The sequence below is a fragment of the Xyrauchen texanus genome, chromosome 12, assembly GCF_025860055.1.
Source record: "Xyrauchen texanus isolate HMW12.3.18 chromosome 12, RBS_HiC_50CHRs, whole genome shotgun sequence".
NCBI lineage: Eukaryota > Metazoa > Chordata > Actinopteri > Cypriniformes > Catostomidae > Xyrauchen > Xyrauchen texanus.
Genome location: NC_068287.1, coordinates 41,894,023 through 41,911,263, shown reverse-complemented (window position 1 = coordinate 41,911,263; position 17,241 = coordinate 41,894,023). Strand labels below are relative to the sequence as shown.

The following is a 17,241-nucleotide window of genomic DNA, read 5'->3' as shown; positions in this document are numbered from 1 at the left end:
GCTATGTTGCTCGGAACTGCACACAAGAATTTCACCTGTTGCACTTGTGTACATGGTAGTGTGACAATAAAGTGATTTGATTTGATTTTATTTGATTAGATGAGTTTCCTTCAATAAACGTCTTTCATTTCCGATTTTATTGTCTGCTAGACGTAATCATGAGTCTGACCAATTAGCAAAGTAACAGAAAGCCTCTCCTCAAGAAGCCGGACACCATGATTCATGTCTGTAGCACCATCAATGCAGAGGATGAGTTACACATCAAAGTTTAATACTTAATTTTAGGGGTTTGTTTAAATTATGAACTCCAAGTAAGAGTAATGATAAAAGTGTCTCCTAATTATTGCAGTTTCCAGTGTTGGGGAAGCTACTTTTAAACTGTACAAGCTTCCCATAATTTTAAGTAATTAAGCTACTTTTTTGAAAATGTAGTTAGCTACACTACAAGTTACTATCAAAAAGTAGTTAGCTACATTGAAGCTACTTAATAAGGCAATATATTTTTTTAATGTTACTATCAAACCAATAATATTAATAACAAAATTACACTAATGACATATTAATGAATGTATTAATTTAATACATTTAATGAATAATAACATTGACACAGTTAATAATGGCCATAAAATAAAATACAACAGTATAAAATAAAAACAAAAAAGATCAGTCGTCATTAATAAATCTTTTTTATACTTCACACGTTTCAGTCCTGTTGTGGCCAGGTGTCGCCTACTTCCCTAAAGATCAAATTTTTATGACAATCTCTCCTTGGGCTGGCATTTTGTGTTCTTGTCACATAATATTTAGTGTGAATAATATGTGAATAAAGACTCAGGGCTTGTTTCTCTCCTCATCTGGGTTCATGTTCATTGTATTTTCTGACTTTTTTGCCATTGACATGCAAGTGCAGCTTTACTGGTCACATACAGATGTTACTCTGTAAATATATGTTCGCTTTGTTCAGGTCCAAAAAAAGTGGACGGATGGTCATCCTAGATTGTTGCATAATAATACATGCCATAAATGATTTCTTTTACCAATAATTTTATTTATTTTACATGAAAATAATTAATTAAATTAAGATTAAATGCAAAGAAATTAAGAAATCAAATAGTTTTGCATGATCGTAATTATTATAATAATATATACAGTATATTTATAAATATTATGATAATAATTCACTCGCTTTTCCCAATAACACACAGATGATGAGAAGCAAAATAAACGTATTGCCTCAAAAGGCAATAATAACTTTTTGAATGATTTTATTTAAATAGTAAAGGTAAATATGCGGTTGTGTGAAACATTCTTTGTTTCATAGAAGAAGAAAATGTTGTTCTTTTATCATTTTCAGATTTGCCTGATCCTGTACGTCTTGTAAAGGTAAACAAACTGTGTTTGCTCGCTTTACTTAACCATCAGACAATCTCTTCTAATCCAAGTGAGCTGTAATAAACTATCAGTAGATGACGGTAATTCACTATTTTTGTTTGTGATCTGCCATTACAAAAGAAGACAACGTCTGATTCTGATCAGCAGACAGAAATATGCTGCCAGATCTTCGGACGTTTTGCCCGTAAAAGTTTGGCTTCTACACAATAAAGATGACCAACAAGACCAACATGATCCATTTGGTTTGGTCATGTTACACTTTTACTTGTTGGAAAAAGTAGTTCGCTACTGGAAAAGCTACTCTGTTTTAAAAGCAACTGAGATTCTGTCAAGCTACTGAAAAATGTATTTAAGTTAGTAGCGTCACTACATGCAGTTAGTTACTCCCCGACACTAGCAGTTATTGAATTGTATCTTTTCTTTGGAGTGGTGGGTGGCGTAGTGGCTAAAGCATAGGGCTGTTAATCAGAAGGTTGTTGTTTCGAACCCCACGGCCACAACCATTGTGTTCTTGAGCAAGGCACTTAACTCCAGGTTGTTCCGGGGGGATTGTCCCTGTAATAATTGCACTGTAAGTCGCTTTGGATAAAAGCGTCTGTCAAATGCATAAATATAAATATAAATATATCTTTTGCTTCCTGCATTATTATATCAACCTGCTTTACACACTGATTGTAAACCAGCAATAAATTAGTAAATACAGAGTTGTAGACTCACTGTGTACTGTGAGATTAACAGGATTACTGATATCTCCAGATTCAGAGTGACACCAGTACACTCCAGTGTGAGATGTGTGGGTGTAACTGATTCTACATGTAGATCCTGTTTGTGATCCCCAGTATGATGATGATGAACAATCTTGCAGACTATCCACTGTCTGTGTATCTTCTCACTGTCCATCCATTAGAGTTACTCTGATCCTCACAGCTCAGAGAGAGAGATTCAGATGTGAAGTGTTGAGTTCTGTTGGGACTGATGATCAGAGAGACTGAAGGAGAGACACCTGAGAAACACATCACAGCTTGAATTTGGAAATGTTTTAAACCACATTTGAGCATTAAAGTTTTATACACACACACACACACACACACACACACACACACACACACACACACACACACACACACACACACACATACACACACACACACACACACACAGTGTTTTTAACTCACCAGTGACCCATAGTGTCTGTGTGTTGCTGTACTCTGTGTAATACGCTCGTTCTCCTCTCTCTCCTCTGCACTTATAAACTCCTGTGTGATTTACAGCAGCAGAACTGAGAGTGTAGTTTCCTCCAGCTCCTCTGCTGCTGTCTGACAGGACTTTATATTTGCAGTCATTATCATCTCTGTACCAGCTGAAAGTCCATCCTGTAGAGGAGCCGTAAACCTCACAGATCAGAGTCACTGAATCTCCTTCAGTCAGCCACTTCTGTGGAGAAACACTTAACACTGCTTGTGCTTCATTTAAAAAAAAAATTAATAACATTAAATATTTGTTTTAACATTAATGCGAAAATTGCTATTTATATTTCCTATAATGAATAAAGATATAAACTCACCTGATAACACAGTCAGTGTAACAGCATCACTGAACTCTGAGTTTTGTCCGTCTCTTGTTGTTCCTCTACAGGTGTATTTACCACTGTGTGTGTGTTCAACACGGCTGATTTTATACTCTTGTTTCTTGTATTTACTGACAGTGTTTTTATTCTCTAGAGTCCAGCTGTATGTCCACTCAGTGTCTCCTCCACCCTGTATGTCACATCTGAGAGTGACAGTTTCTCCTCTGAACAGATTATCTTCAGGCTTTACAGTCAAAATAGTTTTAGGTTGATCTGTATAAAGAAAACTTATTATGCTATTTTCAACCAACATAACATAAAAACAATTGAATCACTAAATGATTAATATTCACGCAATAATTCTCAACAATATTAGTTACATTTAAATGTTTCATCAGAATTTTATATCAAATTAACTTGTATGGCATCAACTAATGTCATCTTAAAATACATTTTCTATCTCACCTGTAACATTTACCCACAATGCATCACTGTAGTGTGTGTAGTAAACTGGATTTCCTCTTCCAGCTCTACACCAGTACTGACCTCCATCAGACACTGAATCAATGTTCACTGTGTAGGAGTTTGTGTCTGTTGTGCTTTTCTGATGTTCCTGTGTGTGTTGGTACCAGTAAAACTGCCATCCAGTCGACTGATCCATGTGACAGGTCAGAGTCACTGTGTTTCCTGTCAGTGCAGCTCCTTCAAGATTTGATGTGAGTTCAGGTTTTGGTTTCAATCCTGCAGGAGAATAAGAAACATTCATGTGCTGAAGAGTTCACTAGAGAAACAGTAACAGGAGGTTATTAAACCCATCACTGTGACCTGTTTACATTGAATCAGAACTCTGTAAAGAAAATGTTAATACAAGTGACCTTTTACATAATGATTATGATAATCACAAATAAATTGGTTGATTTTGTCTTCAATTCCTATTTTGCAGATTTGAGAGACACTAGTGAGAGTAAGAAATGTATAGAGTGATCTTGATGTCTTTCATCTCTCTCTCCTCTACACCAGTACAGATCCTGATCAGATTCAGCAGCTCCTCTGATAGTGAGAGTGTCTCTGTTTACAGTGTAACGCTCAGACTCAGACACTGCAGGGCTGTTTTTATACCACTGATATCTCCAGTTACTGTAATGAGACTCTCTCTCACACTTCAGAGTCACTGTCTCTCCAGTACACAATCATAAACCTGACCTCTCGTAATGCTCTTAGAAAAATATTCTGTCATCATGTATTGAATATTTCTGCACATTGCTGATGTAAATGAGGATGAACACACAGAGGGGTTACCAAGATATCATGTTTGGGGGGGGGCAACATAAACAATTGAAAAAATCGGCGCAAAATTAAGCTATACTACACACAATCTGTTTTAGTGCATATCTTTTTCTAAGCCACGAACCTAGAGATAGGCACAGGGCCCCTATTAGACTATAGGGCTATCACATAAAAGTTAGTTAAACCAGGTCAACATTAATAATATGATGATGATATTATTATGCTAAAATGCTTCATGAATTACTCTTAGTAAAACACATTAGGAGTCTAAAGTTATGAAGCTACTTGTAGCCTCATATAAGATTCTTTGTGAATGCGACCCAGGTAAAAAAATTTGATATGCTCATTTAAACGGTATGAGAACAGTATTTTAATGTTATTCTCTGGTTGTAAGTGGCTTTGGATAAAAGTGTCTGCTAAATGAATAAATGTAAATGTAAACAGTAGGCCTGTATAAAAGAAAACATAACATATTAGGCTACAGGGGGTCAGGAGACCTAGAGAGTTGAAATAAAAGCTATTTTTGTGAAACTATTAGAATTGAAATTATGATACGATTAGCAGAGGCAACATAACTTTATTTTATTTATTTTTTATTTTTTTTATTTTTATTATTATTTTACCCTTTTTGTGAACTATTGTAGTAAATCCAGTGTATCCTATCTACAGGACCAGTCTGCGGCTAGTCTTGGCAAATTCAGAAACAAACTGATTCATGTCCAGACCTTTTGTGATTTTGTTTTCGTGTGCCAAAATGACCAAATCTCTCTTCCTTGAATGCAGCATTTATCTTCGGAGAGGGGTGAGAATGCGGCTCAAGGTAGAAAAAGAACTTTCACATGCAGCGGAGGACACACCAATGATGAGTGCTGTGACATACAGCTTATGTAAAATGGGTAAGGCCTCTTTGTACTACTGCGCACTCTGGTTGTTAATGTGATCCCGCAGCAGACTGACACACACCCAATAACGGCCAATAGAAAAGCAATAGGCTAAAAAAATGTTAATGAACGTTCTAGTTAGGACTGTTCGTTTTTTATTTAAGGGGCTACTGGAGGAGTTTTGAGATCTATAGTCAAAATAGACTTAGATAAATGTATCTAATTAAATACTACTATTTTTCACAGTCTCATTTTTACTTTAAGACCGGGGTAAAGCAAGGAAAACTAAAATTTACCTCAACAAGGCGGGATAATGAACGACTCTAGTCTCATTCGTGGAGGTGGAAAAACAAGTTCTTTGTGAAATGCAAGATTATTAAATGTATTAAAATTTAAATGCAAAAGAAAAGGTATGAGTCTGCAGTTTTTGTCAATTTTAAGTTTTAATTTAAATGTTTGCGATTTTAATATAAATACATGGTTAAATATTTTTCCACTTAATTGCTCGAGCAAATTAATATATACATCTGTATAGAAGTAATGCATTGAATACGTTGATTAAATTGGGTTTTAACGTGAATACTTCTATTAAAGAGTGTATATGTGTACAAAGAGAATCCAGACAAAACTTTTTTTTTAAATAAAAGTTGTTGATAACTTCTGGATTTGAAATAAAAAAAATAGTGTTTCTGGTACAGTACAGCCGCGGATCAGTTAGCCTGCAAAGTAACGCAGCATATGTGAAAGCATCTCGCGCTGCTCGTGCACCGCATACAGTGCACTGCACACTGCTTTCTCATCGCCGCACATTCTATCAGCTGCAGTTCTGGCGCCTCGATCAGTCCCCGAAAACTCGACGTACATTCACATCATATGTTAATGCAGCGGTAGAGTTACACTCACAGGACACTGCACTTATTCTCAATCACAAAAGTTCATTGTTTGCTCGTGCTTTAAAGCTCTGCCAGGTAAACATTTCATTGGCGTTCTGACATAATGCACTTTTTCTGAGCGCGTACGCCGAGCTCGCGCGCTCGCGCGCACTGTGAAACAGCGCCAAAACTGGATTTTTGTTGTGTCAGACCTCACTCATCTGCTAGTGATGGAAAAATATGCACAAAACAATCCACTTTTAAATTGTAATTTATCATCAGATGGACAGATTATTTCTCAAATTCTCAGGGGAGGCAGAGCTTATCCTAGGGGAGGCACTGCCTCCCCCAGCCTCCCCCTAGACACACCCCTGTGAACACAGATGAACTCACTCACCCAATACTGTTAGTGTAACTTCATCACTGCTGTGTGAGTATCGTGATCCTCCAGTCTCATTTCTATTACATTAGACTCAGTTACAGGATTGATTGTGTATTCCTGTAGTTCATATTTAATGTCAGAATCATCTTTATACCAGCTGTACTGCCAGCTCGTGTCTCCTTCCTCCTGTATGTCACATCTGAGAGTGACTGTCTCTCCTCTGAACACACGTTCATCAGGCTGTACGATCACTTTTGGTCTTTCTGTTCAAAGATGATTCACAGTGAAATTTATGTCAAATAATTTGCTGTATTTACATTTACATTTATGCATATGGCAGACGCTTTATCCAAAGCGACTTACAGTGCAATTATTACAGGGACAATCCCCCTGGAGCAACCTGGAGTTAAGTGCCTTGCTCAAGGACACAGTGGTGGTGGCCGTGGGGTTAGAACCTCTGACCTTCTGATTACCAGCCCTGTGCTTTAACCACTATGCCACCACCACTCCCTATTTACTAGAACACAGTTACTTCATTGTAAACTACTGTATATTGTGTTCTCAGAACAGTACATAATGTAAGGAAAAATACTTACTCTTTACTGTCACTGTTAATGGTTCACTGTAATTTGTGAGAACATGTCTGTTTTCTCTTCTTCGTGCTCTGCACTTATACTGTCCTCCATCAGAGACTTTCACAGAACTGATTGTTTTAGTTCCTGAAGCTTCAACTGTTTCGGTGTCTGAATCTTTTCTCCATATAAACTCCCATTCTGTTGACTGATCCACATCACAGTTCAGAGTAATTGTGTCTCCAGTGAACACTGAACTCTGTGGATTCACAGTCAGAGTTGGTTTGGGAATTTCTGTTAATATAAAATCATTAGGAAGATGAAAATTAAATGTCTTGTGCTCTCACTGGTAAATCATCAATGCATTTTATTTTAGCGAACGATTAAAAATGTTTTTTTATTATTTAGTTATTATCTTTTAAATGTGTTTTACTTTTTGGTTTACTACCCTTTTCTGTGTTTTGTTAATTAAATAAATGAATTTGTCTTTAACATTATTTAGGTTGATAAATGGAAAGTCAGAAGTGTTGCCATCTAATGAATTTGTGGATTATGTGTATGCGTGTAACTAATTGTAAGTACATTTGCATATTTTATTGCATAATAAGTTTATTAAAAGATCGCTATATCGAGGTTCTCTCTGAGAGAACATTACCATGGCAACGTTGCGGTCGCGGCTCGCTTTCAACAGAAAGCACGCCACTCCAGCCGCCCCCCGCATTGCTCCTTCTTCCTATGGGATTGAGGACAGTGCTGCTGGCGATGGAGGCGATCTGGGGATGGCAGCAGGTGCAGCTCCACCAGGTACACCCCCTCGGACCACCTGCGCCCCGGCACGCTCGTTGACTCCCGTCCGTGCTTGAGGCAACAGCGGCTCGCCTTAGAGCCATCCTGCCTATCCTCTAGAGCGCGGCGTCTGATGCGGATGACTCCCCTTGGCTGCCGCCTTCGGGCCTGCATGCCCAGGCTGAGGAACCCTTCATCCTCCCCACAGCCATCGCGGTTGGATGACTGGTTCCTGGGGGCTCCGCACTGCTCACAGCCACGGCCCCCCCGGTCCTGTTTTTCCCGGAGGTGCATGATGAGCTGACGTCTGCATGGCGGGCACCCCTCTCCACACGTCACAAAGCCACTCGCTCATACGCTCTCGCTACCCTCGATGGCGGAGTGTCCCACGTGTACATGGCGATTCCTCAGGTGGATAGGGCTGTTGCTCTCCACCTGTGTCCCGAAAACCCTACCACCTAGTGGGGTCGCCCTGTACTCCCCTCCAAGGCCTGTAGGACAACATCGTCACTGACGGCCAAAGCCTACAGCACCTCCGGACATGCCGCTTCCGCCCTGCATGCCACTTCCGCCCTGCATGCCATGGCCCACCTGCAAGTCCACCAGGCCAAGGCACTCAAAGATCTGCACATGGGTAGCCCTGACCCCGAAGTGCTTCTGGAACTGCGCTCAGCGACCGACCTCGCCCTCAGAGCCAAGAAAGTCACAGCGCAGTTACTCGGGCAGGCGATGGCCACACTCATGGTCCAGGAACTTCATCTGTGTCTGAACTTGGTCAAGATGCATGAGACCGACAAAGTGCGTTTCCTCAACACCCCTGTCTCCCAGTTCAGCCTCTTCAGCGACACCATCGAGGACTTTACCCAGCAGTTCTCCTGCGGCGAAGAAACGCCCTGCTCCGCCTCAACCTGGGACCAGCTCTCCAGGACCCGTCGAGCACCCAGCAGGAAGTCGACACCCCCCATCTCACGGATCCCCTCCAGGACCCCTAAGGCTCCCAGGCGCTCCTGAGACGATCGACCCAGGGACCAAGACGTTGCCAGTCCCCGAACATGCTGTCGCCTTGTCCTTAGCCACTCCTCCATCCTCTGGTGGAAGACAGCGATAGCGGTAGCGTAAAAAAATCGCCAATGCGGTACTCTTCTGCCACATGTCGCGACTCGCCCGTAGTATCCTCCTTTGGAGGTGTTCTTCCCGGGCTGATGACCCACAGAGGTGCGCAGTTAGGTCAGTGCTCCTTTTTCTGCAGGAGAGGTTGGAAGGAAGGCTGTCCCCGTCCACCTTGAAGGTGTATGTTATAGCCCACCACGACGCAGTAGATGGCAAGTCTTTGGGCAAGCATGACTTAATCATCAGGTTCCTAAGAGGCGCCCGGAGGTTAAATCCTTCCCGTTCAAGCCTGTTCCCCTCCTGGGATCTCTCAGTGGTCCTCACGGGCCTTCAGAGACCTCCCTTCGAGCCGCTAGAATCAGTTGGACTCAGGGCCCTCTCTCCTCCATCAAGAGGTTCGGGGACCAGCAAGCGTTCTCTGTTAGCAACACATGCCTAGAGTTCGGCCCGGCAGACACGCATGTGATCCCAAGACCACGACCGGGCTATGTGCCCAAGGTTCCTACCACGCCCTTCAAAGACCAGGTAGTGAACCTGCAAGCGCTGCCCCGGGAGGAGGCAGACCCAGCCCCTTCGTTGCTGTGTCCGGTATGTGCTTTGCGTACCTACTTGGACTGCACGCAGAGCTTTAGACGTTCTGAGCAGCTCTTTGTCTGCTTTGGTGGACAGCGGAAAGGGAACGCTGTCTCCAAACAGAGGCTTTCTCACTGGGTAGTGGACACCATTTCATTGGCCTATCACACCCAGGCCGTGCCCCCCCCGTTGCGGGTCCGAGCACACTCAACAAGGAGTGTTGCGCCCTCGTGGGCACTGGCCAGGGGCACCTCCCTGGCAGACTTATGTAGAGCAGCGGGTTGGGCAACACCTAATACCTTTGCGAGATTTTACAGTCTCAGGGTTGAGTCAGTATCGTCCCGTGTTTTCTCAGGTCTGAGCCAGTAGAACTCGGTAACACGCTGATGGACTGGCCGGGTGGATCGATCCCACCTAGCGCCCTTTCCCTCGGTCAAGGTAAAACTGTGCGCTTTCTCTCCCAGGAGATTCCATACATTCGGATCCCTGAACGATTCCTTCCTAGCCCTGTGGGTCCGCAATTCGGCGGAGGAATTCGCTGACCCAATCGGGACTCCTGCTTGGACTCCTCCTGTGTATATTTTCCGCGGTACTGTCCCCTTGCAAGTGGACCTGCGTCTCCATTAGGCAGTTCCAGCTGCCCCCCGGTCACCGTGCTGTAGCAACGGTGAGCCTCCTTGAGGCTTGATCTACCACCGCGCCATGTTTCCACATGTGACCTGAATGGCCATGTGATGTATTCGCCACCTTACCTCCCCCTCTCTGGGCAGGTGTGGTCTCTGCAGGGTCTTTTCCACCTGAAAGAATAGGAAACCGGGTAAGACCCCCTTCCCACGATGTGTGTAAGGGCCCCAGCCTCTTTGGCTCTATGCGAGAATAATAGAGAGAAAAGAGGCCCTGCTTAGGGTAACCAAAAGGATTTTGACAACTTTTTATGGGGCAATGGGGAAGGGTACGTGCAGTCTGACACAACTGGTCGCGTTTGCATGTAACATACCTGCCCGCTCTTGTGTCAGCAGTACACGTACACGGCTCAGCGCATGGCGTGATTTGAATTGGACCCCTAGTGTCGCTTCTTCGACACAACGTCGAAGTGAGTCCTCCCGGCTATGCCAATGAGCCGAGCCACTGTAGTGGCCGGACCATTTCCGGCTCCTCAGAAAATTCTTGAATGAACTCGACGTATTTGACCGCTTTTATACCCGTATGTGCGGGGGCGGGGTATGCAAATACTGTCTGCCAAATTCCTATTGGCCTTTTTTCAGAGGCATATTCGGAGATCAGAGGCATATTCGGTGCTCAAGAGTGACCCCTAGTGTCGCTTCTTCAACACAACGTCTCGTTCCCTCCATCAGGGAATGGAGGTTACATCCGTAATCTAGATGTTTCACTATAGATCATGTCTCTTAAAATAATCACTAGGAGCTTTTGAACTCAAATTGACAGAAACATTGAAATCTTTTGGTAAACCTAAAGTAGACTACATGTTAGATTTATTTGTGTCTGCTGCTTTATAACAAGTTATCTGAAGTGACGATGTATATAATCACACATATTGTAAAAATGTGATGAAATACATGAATCAAATTGAATCACCTTCAGTGTGTCCAAAATGGATGTTTGAAATCAGCACTGAAAAAGTACAAAGAAAAAAGTTTATTACAGTGTAAACATGGAGCTGATAAACTATTAATTTACTATAAACAGTTTGTACAATATAAAACTAACCATAATTACACCATCAATTCAAGCTCTTTAAATTTGTCTAGAGCAACATTGTAATTGCATTTATATTGATATTATTTGATATTGAGTGTAAATGTGTAGCTGATCTGTTCAGATTAGGTTTCAGTTTAAGGGTCTATGTTTTCTGTAAAATTCACCTTCCGGGTTAGTTGTTATTACAGTAATATATATATTACTTACAATATACAACTGGATTTATAAGAAGCGTAACAGATTTTTTGGTAACACTTTAGAATATTTTATCTCACTTAATGCATAACTAATAAGAAATCACTGCAGAACTAATAGGTCATTCTTCATTAACTCTTAAGTCACTACTATTAACTACTAAGGAAGATGTGTTAACTAATCAGTATGTAATAGCATTTTATAGTTGTGTTAAGTAATAATTAGCTAATCAATAACTATTGAATTCAGTCATGCCTCCTGATGAACTACTTTTAATTATCTACTAATTCAGCTTCAGGAGAAATAACTATTGAGTAACTACTAATGAACAGTCGATTAATTACAATTACAATAATATCATAACAATTAGCAATTACAATATTCAGGTTGTGGCCCTTTCTTCTTCCTTATTTGTAATGTTATTATTACTATGGAAATGCAATACACATTTCGTGGAATTACTACACTCCCAAAATGGGTCATTACAGCAAATTTAGTAGTTTTGGCCTTTTGGTGGAAGACAGCAGAATAAATCATTATTTCTATGGAGAGTACTCATGTAATGTAATTCAAGTTATGTTGAATGTTCTGCCAGTTCCCGCCTCCTCCTTGCCCATCCATTACCCATTACATTGGTGCCGAATCCCGGGAGGGAGGAGGGATGCGCTGTTGTGGAGTCCTTGCCGTTGCTGTCTGCCAGGAACAGGAAGAGCTGTTCCATTTGCCAGGATTGGAGGACACGCTGCCATTCGCTGTCTTCCACCAGAGGATGGAGGAGTGGCTAAGGACAAGGCTACGGCATGTTTGGGGACTGGCAAGCAAGTTTCTCTCTCTCTCTCTTTCTCTCTCTCTTTCTCTCTCTTATGGTCTCTTCTCCTCGCTCTTTCCCTCTCCTTCCGCTCTTCTCTCCCAGGGCTCCAGAGAGGCAGGGAATACCTGCTGGCCGAATGATGGCCAGGAGGGAGGGGAGTACATCGTGCCAGAATGGGGTGCTGGAGGAGCAGGTAAAGGATGGGGAAGGAGGAGGCTGGAACAGGCAGAACATTCAACATATCTTTATTTACATAACTGAACTTAAACAAACATAAACACACACACAGCGGCCACGTGTGTCTCTCTCTCTGGCACCCCCGGCTCGTCTTTATCCCCCTAACGGGTGATTAGGTGACTCATCGCTGGCAGTGCACCCTCACCATCCAGCCCCGCCCTCCTCCTCATCACATACATGTTAATACATGAATTTAGTCAAGAAGGACTGACTTCATAGATTAAATCACTATTTGTTTAACCTGTGCAAAATTTTTGAAAAAAAAATAAAAAATAGTAACAATAATGAAAATGTAGTAATTCACCTAAATGTTTAGCGCCACCACCCAAATATTTATCATGGCAGAGAAACTTTCCTGTCCAGCTGTTTTGGCATCAAAACAACAGTCTGGACCTCTGAGTTTCACATCACAAGTAGAGGACTATATACACTCAAACTAACTGCTGGTGAAAATCTACAATGCCAATTTAGCAAAACAGAGTTAACTAAAAAACTGATTCGAGACACCTTTACTAAAAGCACAAAACTGAATGACTGAACAAATACAACGACTTCCATCATTCACCTGCTATTTCTGTTTCACACACAGAACTGACTGCACACTTCATTTCTCACACTTACATATTTTACTTATAAATCATGGACTGAATATCTGAAACTGAGAAGAGAATGAAAGTTTTTTGTGGAGGAAAAACAGGAACACAGAATCACACGATCCTTTTCATAACTATGATATAACAATAAAAGATATTCACGCAAATAAATACAGATGAAGCAATACTCACAGAGCACAAGAGGAAGTGGACTGAGCTCCATACTGATCTACTAATGACAGACCATTAAAGACACAGTCAGTGTTAAAGCCTTAAGACTTCCTGTTCAACAAGATGAAGTCTAGAGGCAGACCTTTAGTGACATGATGACACATGAACGACACAATTTTGTGTGACTGAAAATCTTAATAATGCGGATGATTATACAGTACTATTGTAATGTTTGCAGAAAAAGTGTCACAATGATTTGCATGAATATTTTTCAGCAGACATTTATGTGTCTCTTTATCACACAATGTGACAATGTTTTTTTATCCAAAGAAATATAAATGATTTAAATGTTATTGATTTGTTCATATGAGGGAATATTCTGGTTTGTATAATGCATTAGGAAACTGAAACATGGTTTTCATGTTTTTATTCTTGTAATGGTGGTAGAAGTAGTATCTATCTATCTATCTATCTATCTATCTATCTATCTATCTATCTATCTATCTATCTATCTATCTATCTATCTATCTATCTATCTATCTATCTATCTATCTGTCTGTCAATCTGTCTGTCTGTCTGTCTGTCTGTTGTCTCATAATTATAACAGTTTTCCTGTAACTTGTCCCGTAGTGTTTGTGCTATGGACAAGAATTGGTCCTCAAATCATTGAGTCGTTACAGAGCCTGAGAGATGAATAAACAGGTGAAAAATTGCATTGAAGGAACCTCACCAAATCTAGGGGCAAGACTTGGAGGTGGGCTCTTTTGACTTGGGCCACTTAGCAACCACCTAACAACCACTAAGATGACCCTAGCAACCACATAGTAATGAGCTAAAAAAAACAAAACAATAAGAACAGCTAATGCTTACTATAACAATTCTCTAACAGTTACACCCTAGCATCACAGGGGTGAGTTTTGCACAGGCGAGCATCATTACAGTTTTTCTCAATTGCTTTGGCTCAGTTCTCAAATGTTTTTTTTATTTCCCAAAACATTAAGTTCAGATCTCTGAACAATTCGCTTCTTTTTCACATCAGATTGGAATTTCTTATTGATTTGAGCAACTTGCAAATGCTTTGGCACATGTGTGCAAAGAGTACATACAACTATCTGCAGTTTGGACAACAAATAATTGCATATGGCTTGTTGATCAAAACTGATGACTCGATTCTCACTTACACTGTCAAACACTTCAGAAATTCTCAGACATTTTTTATTGTGTAAGCCATCACATTCAAAACAATCTATTCAATTATCATAATTAGTATACATGAATGTATATTCTAAAATATATCTGACATTGACATTGTTTGTAATGTTTGCTAAATTGGCACATGACCTCTAATTGCATTACGCAATCTAATTGCAAATTACCTCTAATATGAATCAACCATTTAACCATTTAACCAATCAACTTTGGGAGTATATATATATATATATGTCTATATATATATAGATTGCCCACAGCACAATCACTGCTGTAGAAGTTTTTGAGAATGGAGGACATTCACAACCCTGAACTGCAGCAACATGCTCATGGAAGAGCAATTGGAAGGCGTGTAAGAATACGTGGTGGTGGTAGAGGAAGAAATAATCGAGGAAGAGGTGGAAATAGAAGTGTCAGAGTCTCTGATGAAATCAGAGCCACACTTGTGGATCATGTCATAAATCATGGTTTAACAATGGAAGAGGCTGGTCGAAGAGTACAGCCTAATGTAAACAGGTCCACAGTGTCATCAATTGTGCAAACCTTTCGTAGGGAAAACAGGTAAATATGTTTTTTTGTTTTGTTTTACAGTATGTAAAGTATTTTTACAGTATAAACAACAATATTGTAAAGATACAGTTTTTCTCAATCGATTTGGTACATTTCTCCAAACTCGGGTAACTGCTCTCAAAACATTTAACACAGTGATCTGTACACTTCGTAATTGTCCTAAACAGATAGTAAATTCTCCTTCATTTCATACAAATTACAAATCAAATTTTCTCAAAACACTGTGCACAAAATTCCCTAATGTTATCACAGCAGTTCATACAGCCAACCAAATCTTTAATATACCAGGAAAAACTTTTGCAGCTTTTTCATTGGTCTTCACAAAGATCACAAGCATTTTTGTACCATTTTCAAAACACAACAAACAAAACTCTATGAATTGTAAAATAGTCAGTTGCACACCTTATGTCCTCAATTAACCCCAAATTGATATCTGATGAGTTAATAATCCACTCAACACAGAAAAACCAATTTCCTAATTGTTCACACAGCTGTCTTAATTACAACTACAAAAGGGGAAGAGAAGAAGAACAAAGATGAATGAGGAGAAAAGACAATAAAAAGAATGAGCAGTGGAAAAGGAAGAGGTGTAAGAGTGAGAGGTGGTGGACAGGGTAGAGGGAAAAGAAGAGGAAGAGGAGATGGAGAAGGAGCAAGAAGAGCTGAATATGTAGGAGAAAGAAGAGCTGAGGATGTAGGAGAAAGAGAAAGAAGGGCTGAGGATGAAAGAGAAAGAAGGGCTGAGGATGAAAGAGAAAGAAGAGCTAAGGATGAAAGAGAAAGAAGAGCTGAGGATGAAAGAGAAAGAAGAGCTGAGGATGTAGGAGAAAGAGAAAGAAGAGCTGAGGATGTAGGAAGAGGAGAAGAGAGAGGAGTAGAGGGAGAAGAGATGGATAGATTGGAGGGCAATGGTATAGTGGAAAGAGAAAGAGTAGAACATATAAGAAGAGATGGACAGAGAGGAAGAGGAGGGCGAGGTGTAAGAGGAGGGCGAGGTGTAAGGCAAGGTGTAAGAGGAGGGCAAGGTGTAAGAGGAGGGCAAGGTGTAAGAGGAGGGAGGAGAGGTAGAAGGATAGGGTACACGCGTGTTTCAAATGAAATCAGAGCCACACTGATTGACCATGTCATAAATCATGGTCTCTCACTGAGAGAAGCTGGGCAGAGAGTTCAGCCCAATATAAACAGATCCACAGTGGCTTCAATTATCCGCACATTTCAGAGGGAAAACCGGTAAGTAACTATATCATTCTACTTCTACAATGATAGTCCATGTAGTCTTGTTTGACATAGGTCTAGATTTCTACAGTAAATGTTCCTGCTTGTCCAAACATTTTTCAGAATTGAAGTTCGAGAACATTCAGGTGGACGAACAAGACTTCTTTCAATTGAACAAGAGCATGCCATTGTTGACATGGTGGTCCAGAACAACACCCTCCGCCTCAAAGAAATTCAGCAAAGGATAACACAGGACAATCAACTGTTCCACAATATCCACCAATGCAGTCTCTCCACAATTGATCGTGTTCTAAGGAGAAATTCAATCCGAATGAAGCAAGTATACAAAGTGCCCTTTGAGAGGAACTCCGTTAGAGTGAAGGAGTTGCGATTCCAGTTTGTTCAAGTATGTGCAACCCAATTACTGCACTTTTATTGTCAAAACAAAGATATATTTTTTCTGAATTTTAAGTATGTGTCAAACTATTCCATGCTACTGTAAGTGAAAAGATTTAGGCATATCTATGTATACTGCTGCGTCAAAGTGTGAACTCAAACTTCAGCAACAGTTTCACAGTAGTATTGACTGCAATCAATGCCATTACTGTAAAACACTAACTTACTGTATTGTACCTTGTGTTCTTTTTACTCTAGAGAATCTTGGGAGTTGGATAGCAGTGCAACTCATTATGAGTACCTGTATATTGATGAAGCAGGCTTCAATCTTCACAAAAAAAGGAGAAGAGGGAGAAATGTGATCGGCCGTCGTGCTACAGTCAATATCCCTGGACAACGAGGAGGCAACATCACTCTCTGTGCCACAATTTCTACAACTGGTGTTGTGGCACACAATGCTGTCTTGGGACCATACAACACAGCAAGGCTCCTACATTTTTTAAATCTCCTCAATGAAATCCTCTTTCCACAGGGGTGATCAGGAGCAAATGGTGCGGAATTTTGTAGTTGTTTGGGACAATGTCCAATTCCACCATTCAGCACTAGTGCGAGAGTGGTTTGAGAATCACCCACGTTTCAGGATGGTGTTCCTTCCACCATATTCTCCTTTCCTGAATCCAATTGAGGAATTCTTCTCCTCTTG

The 17,241-nt window shown here is 40.8% G+C and overlaps 1 protein-coding gene and 1 pseudogene across 2 annotated transcripts in view; one reads left to right on the top strand and one right to left on the bottom strand.

The window, feature by feature from the left end:
* LOC127652772 (B-cell receptor CD22-like) overlaps nucleotides 1-13,200 on the bottom strand; it is a 52,165-nt pseudogene extending 38,965 nt beyond the window's left edge.
* The window catches only part of LOC127652778 (Fc receptor-like protein 5), a 248,555-nt gene that overhangs the window by 157,044 nt on the left and 74,270 nt on the right, over nucleotides 1-17,241 (top strand). The window lies entirely within an intron of this gene.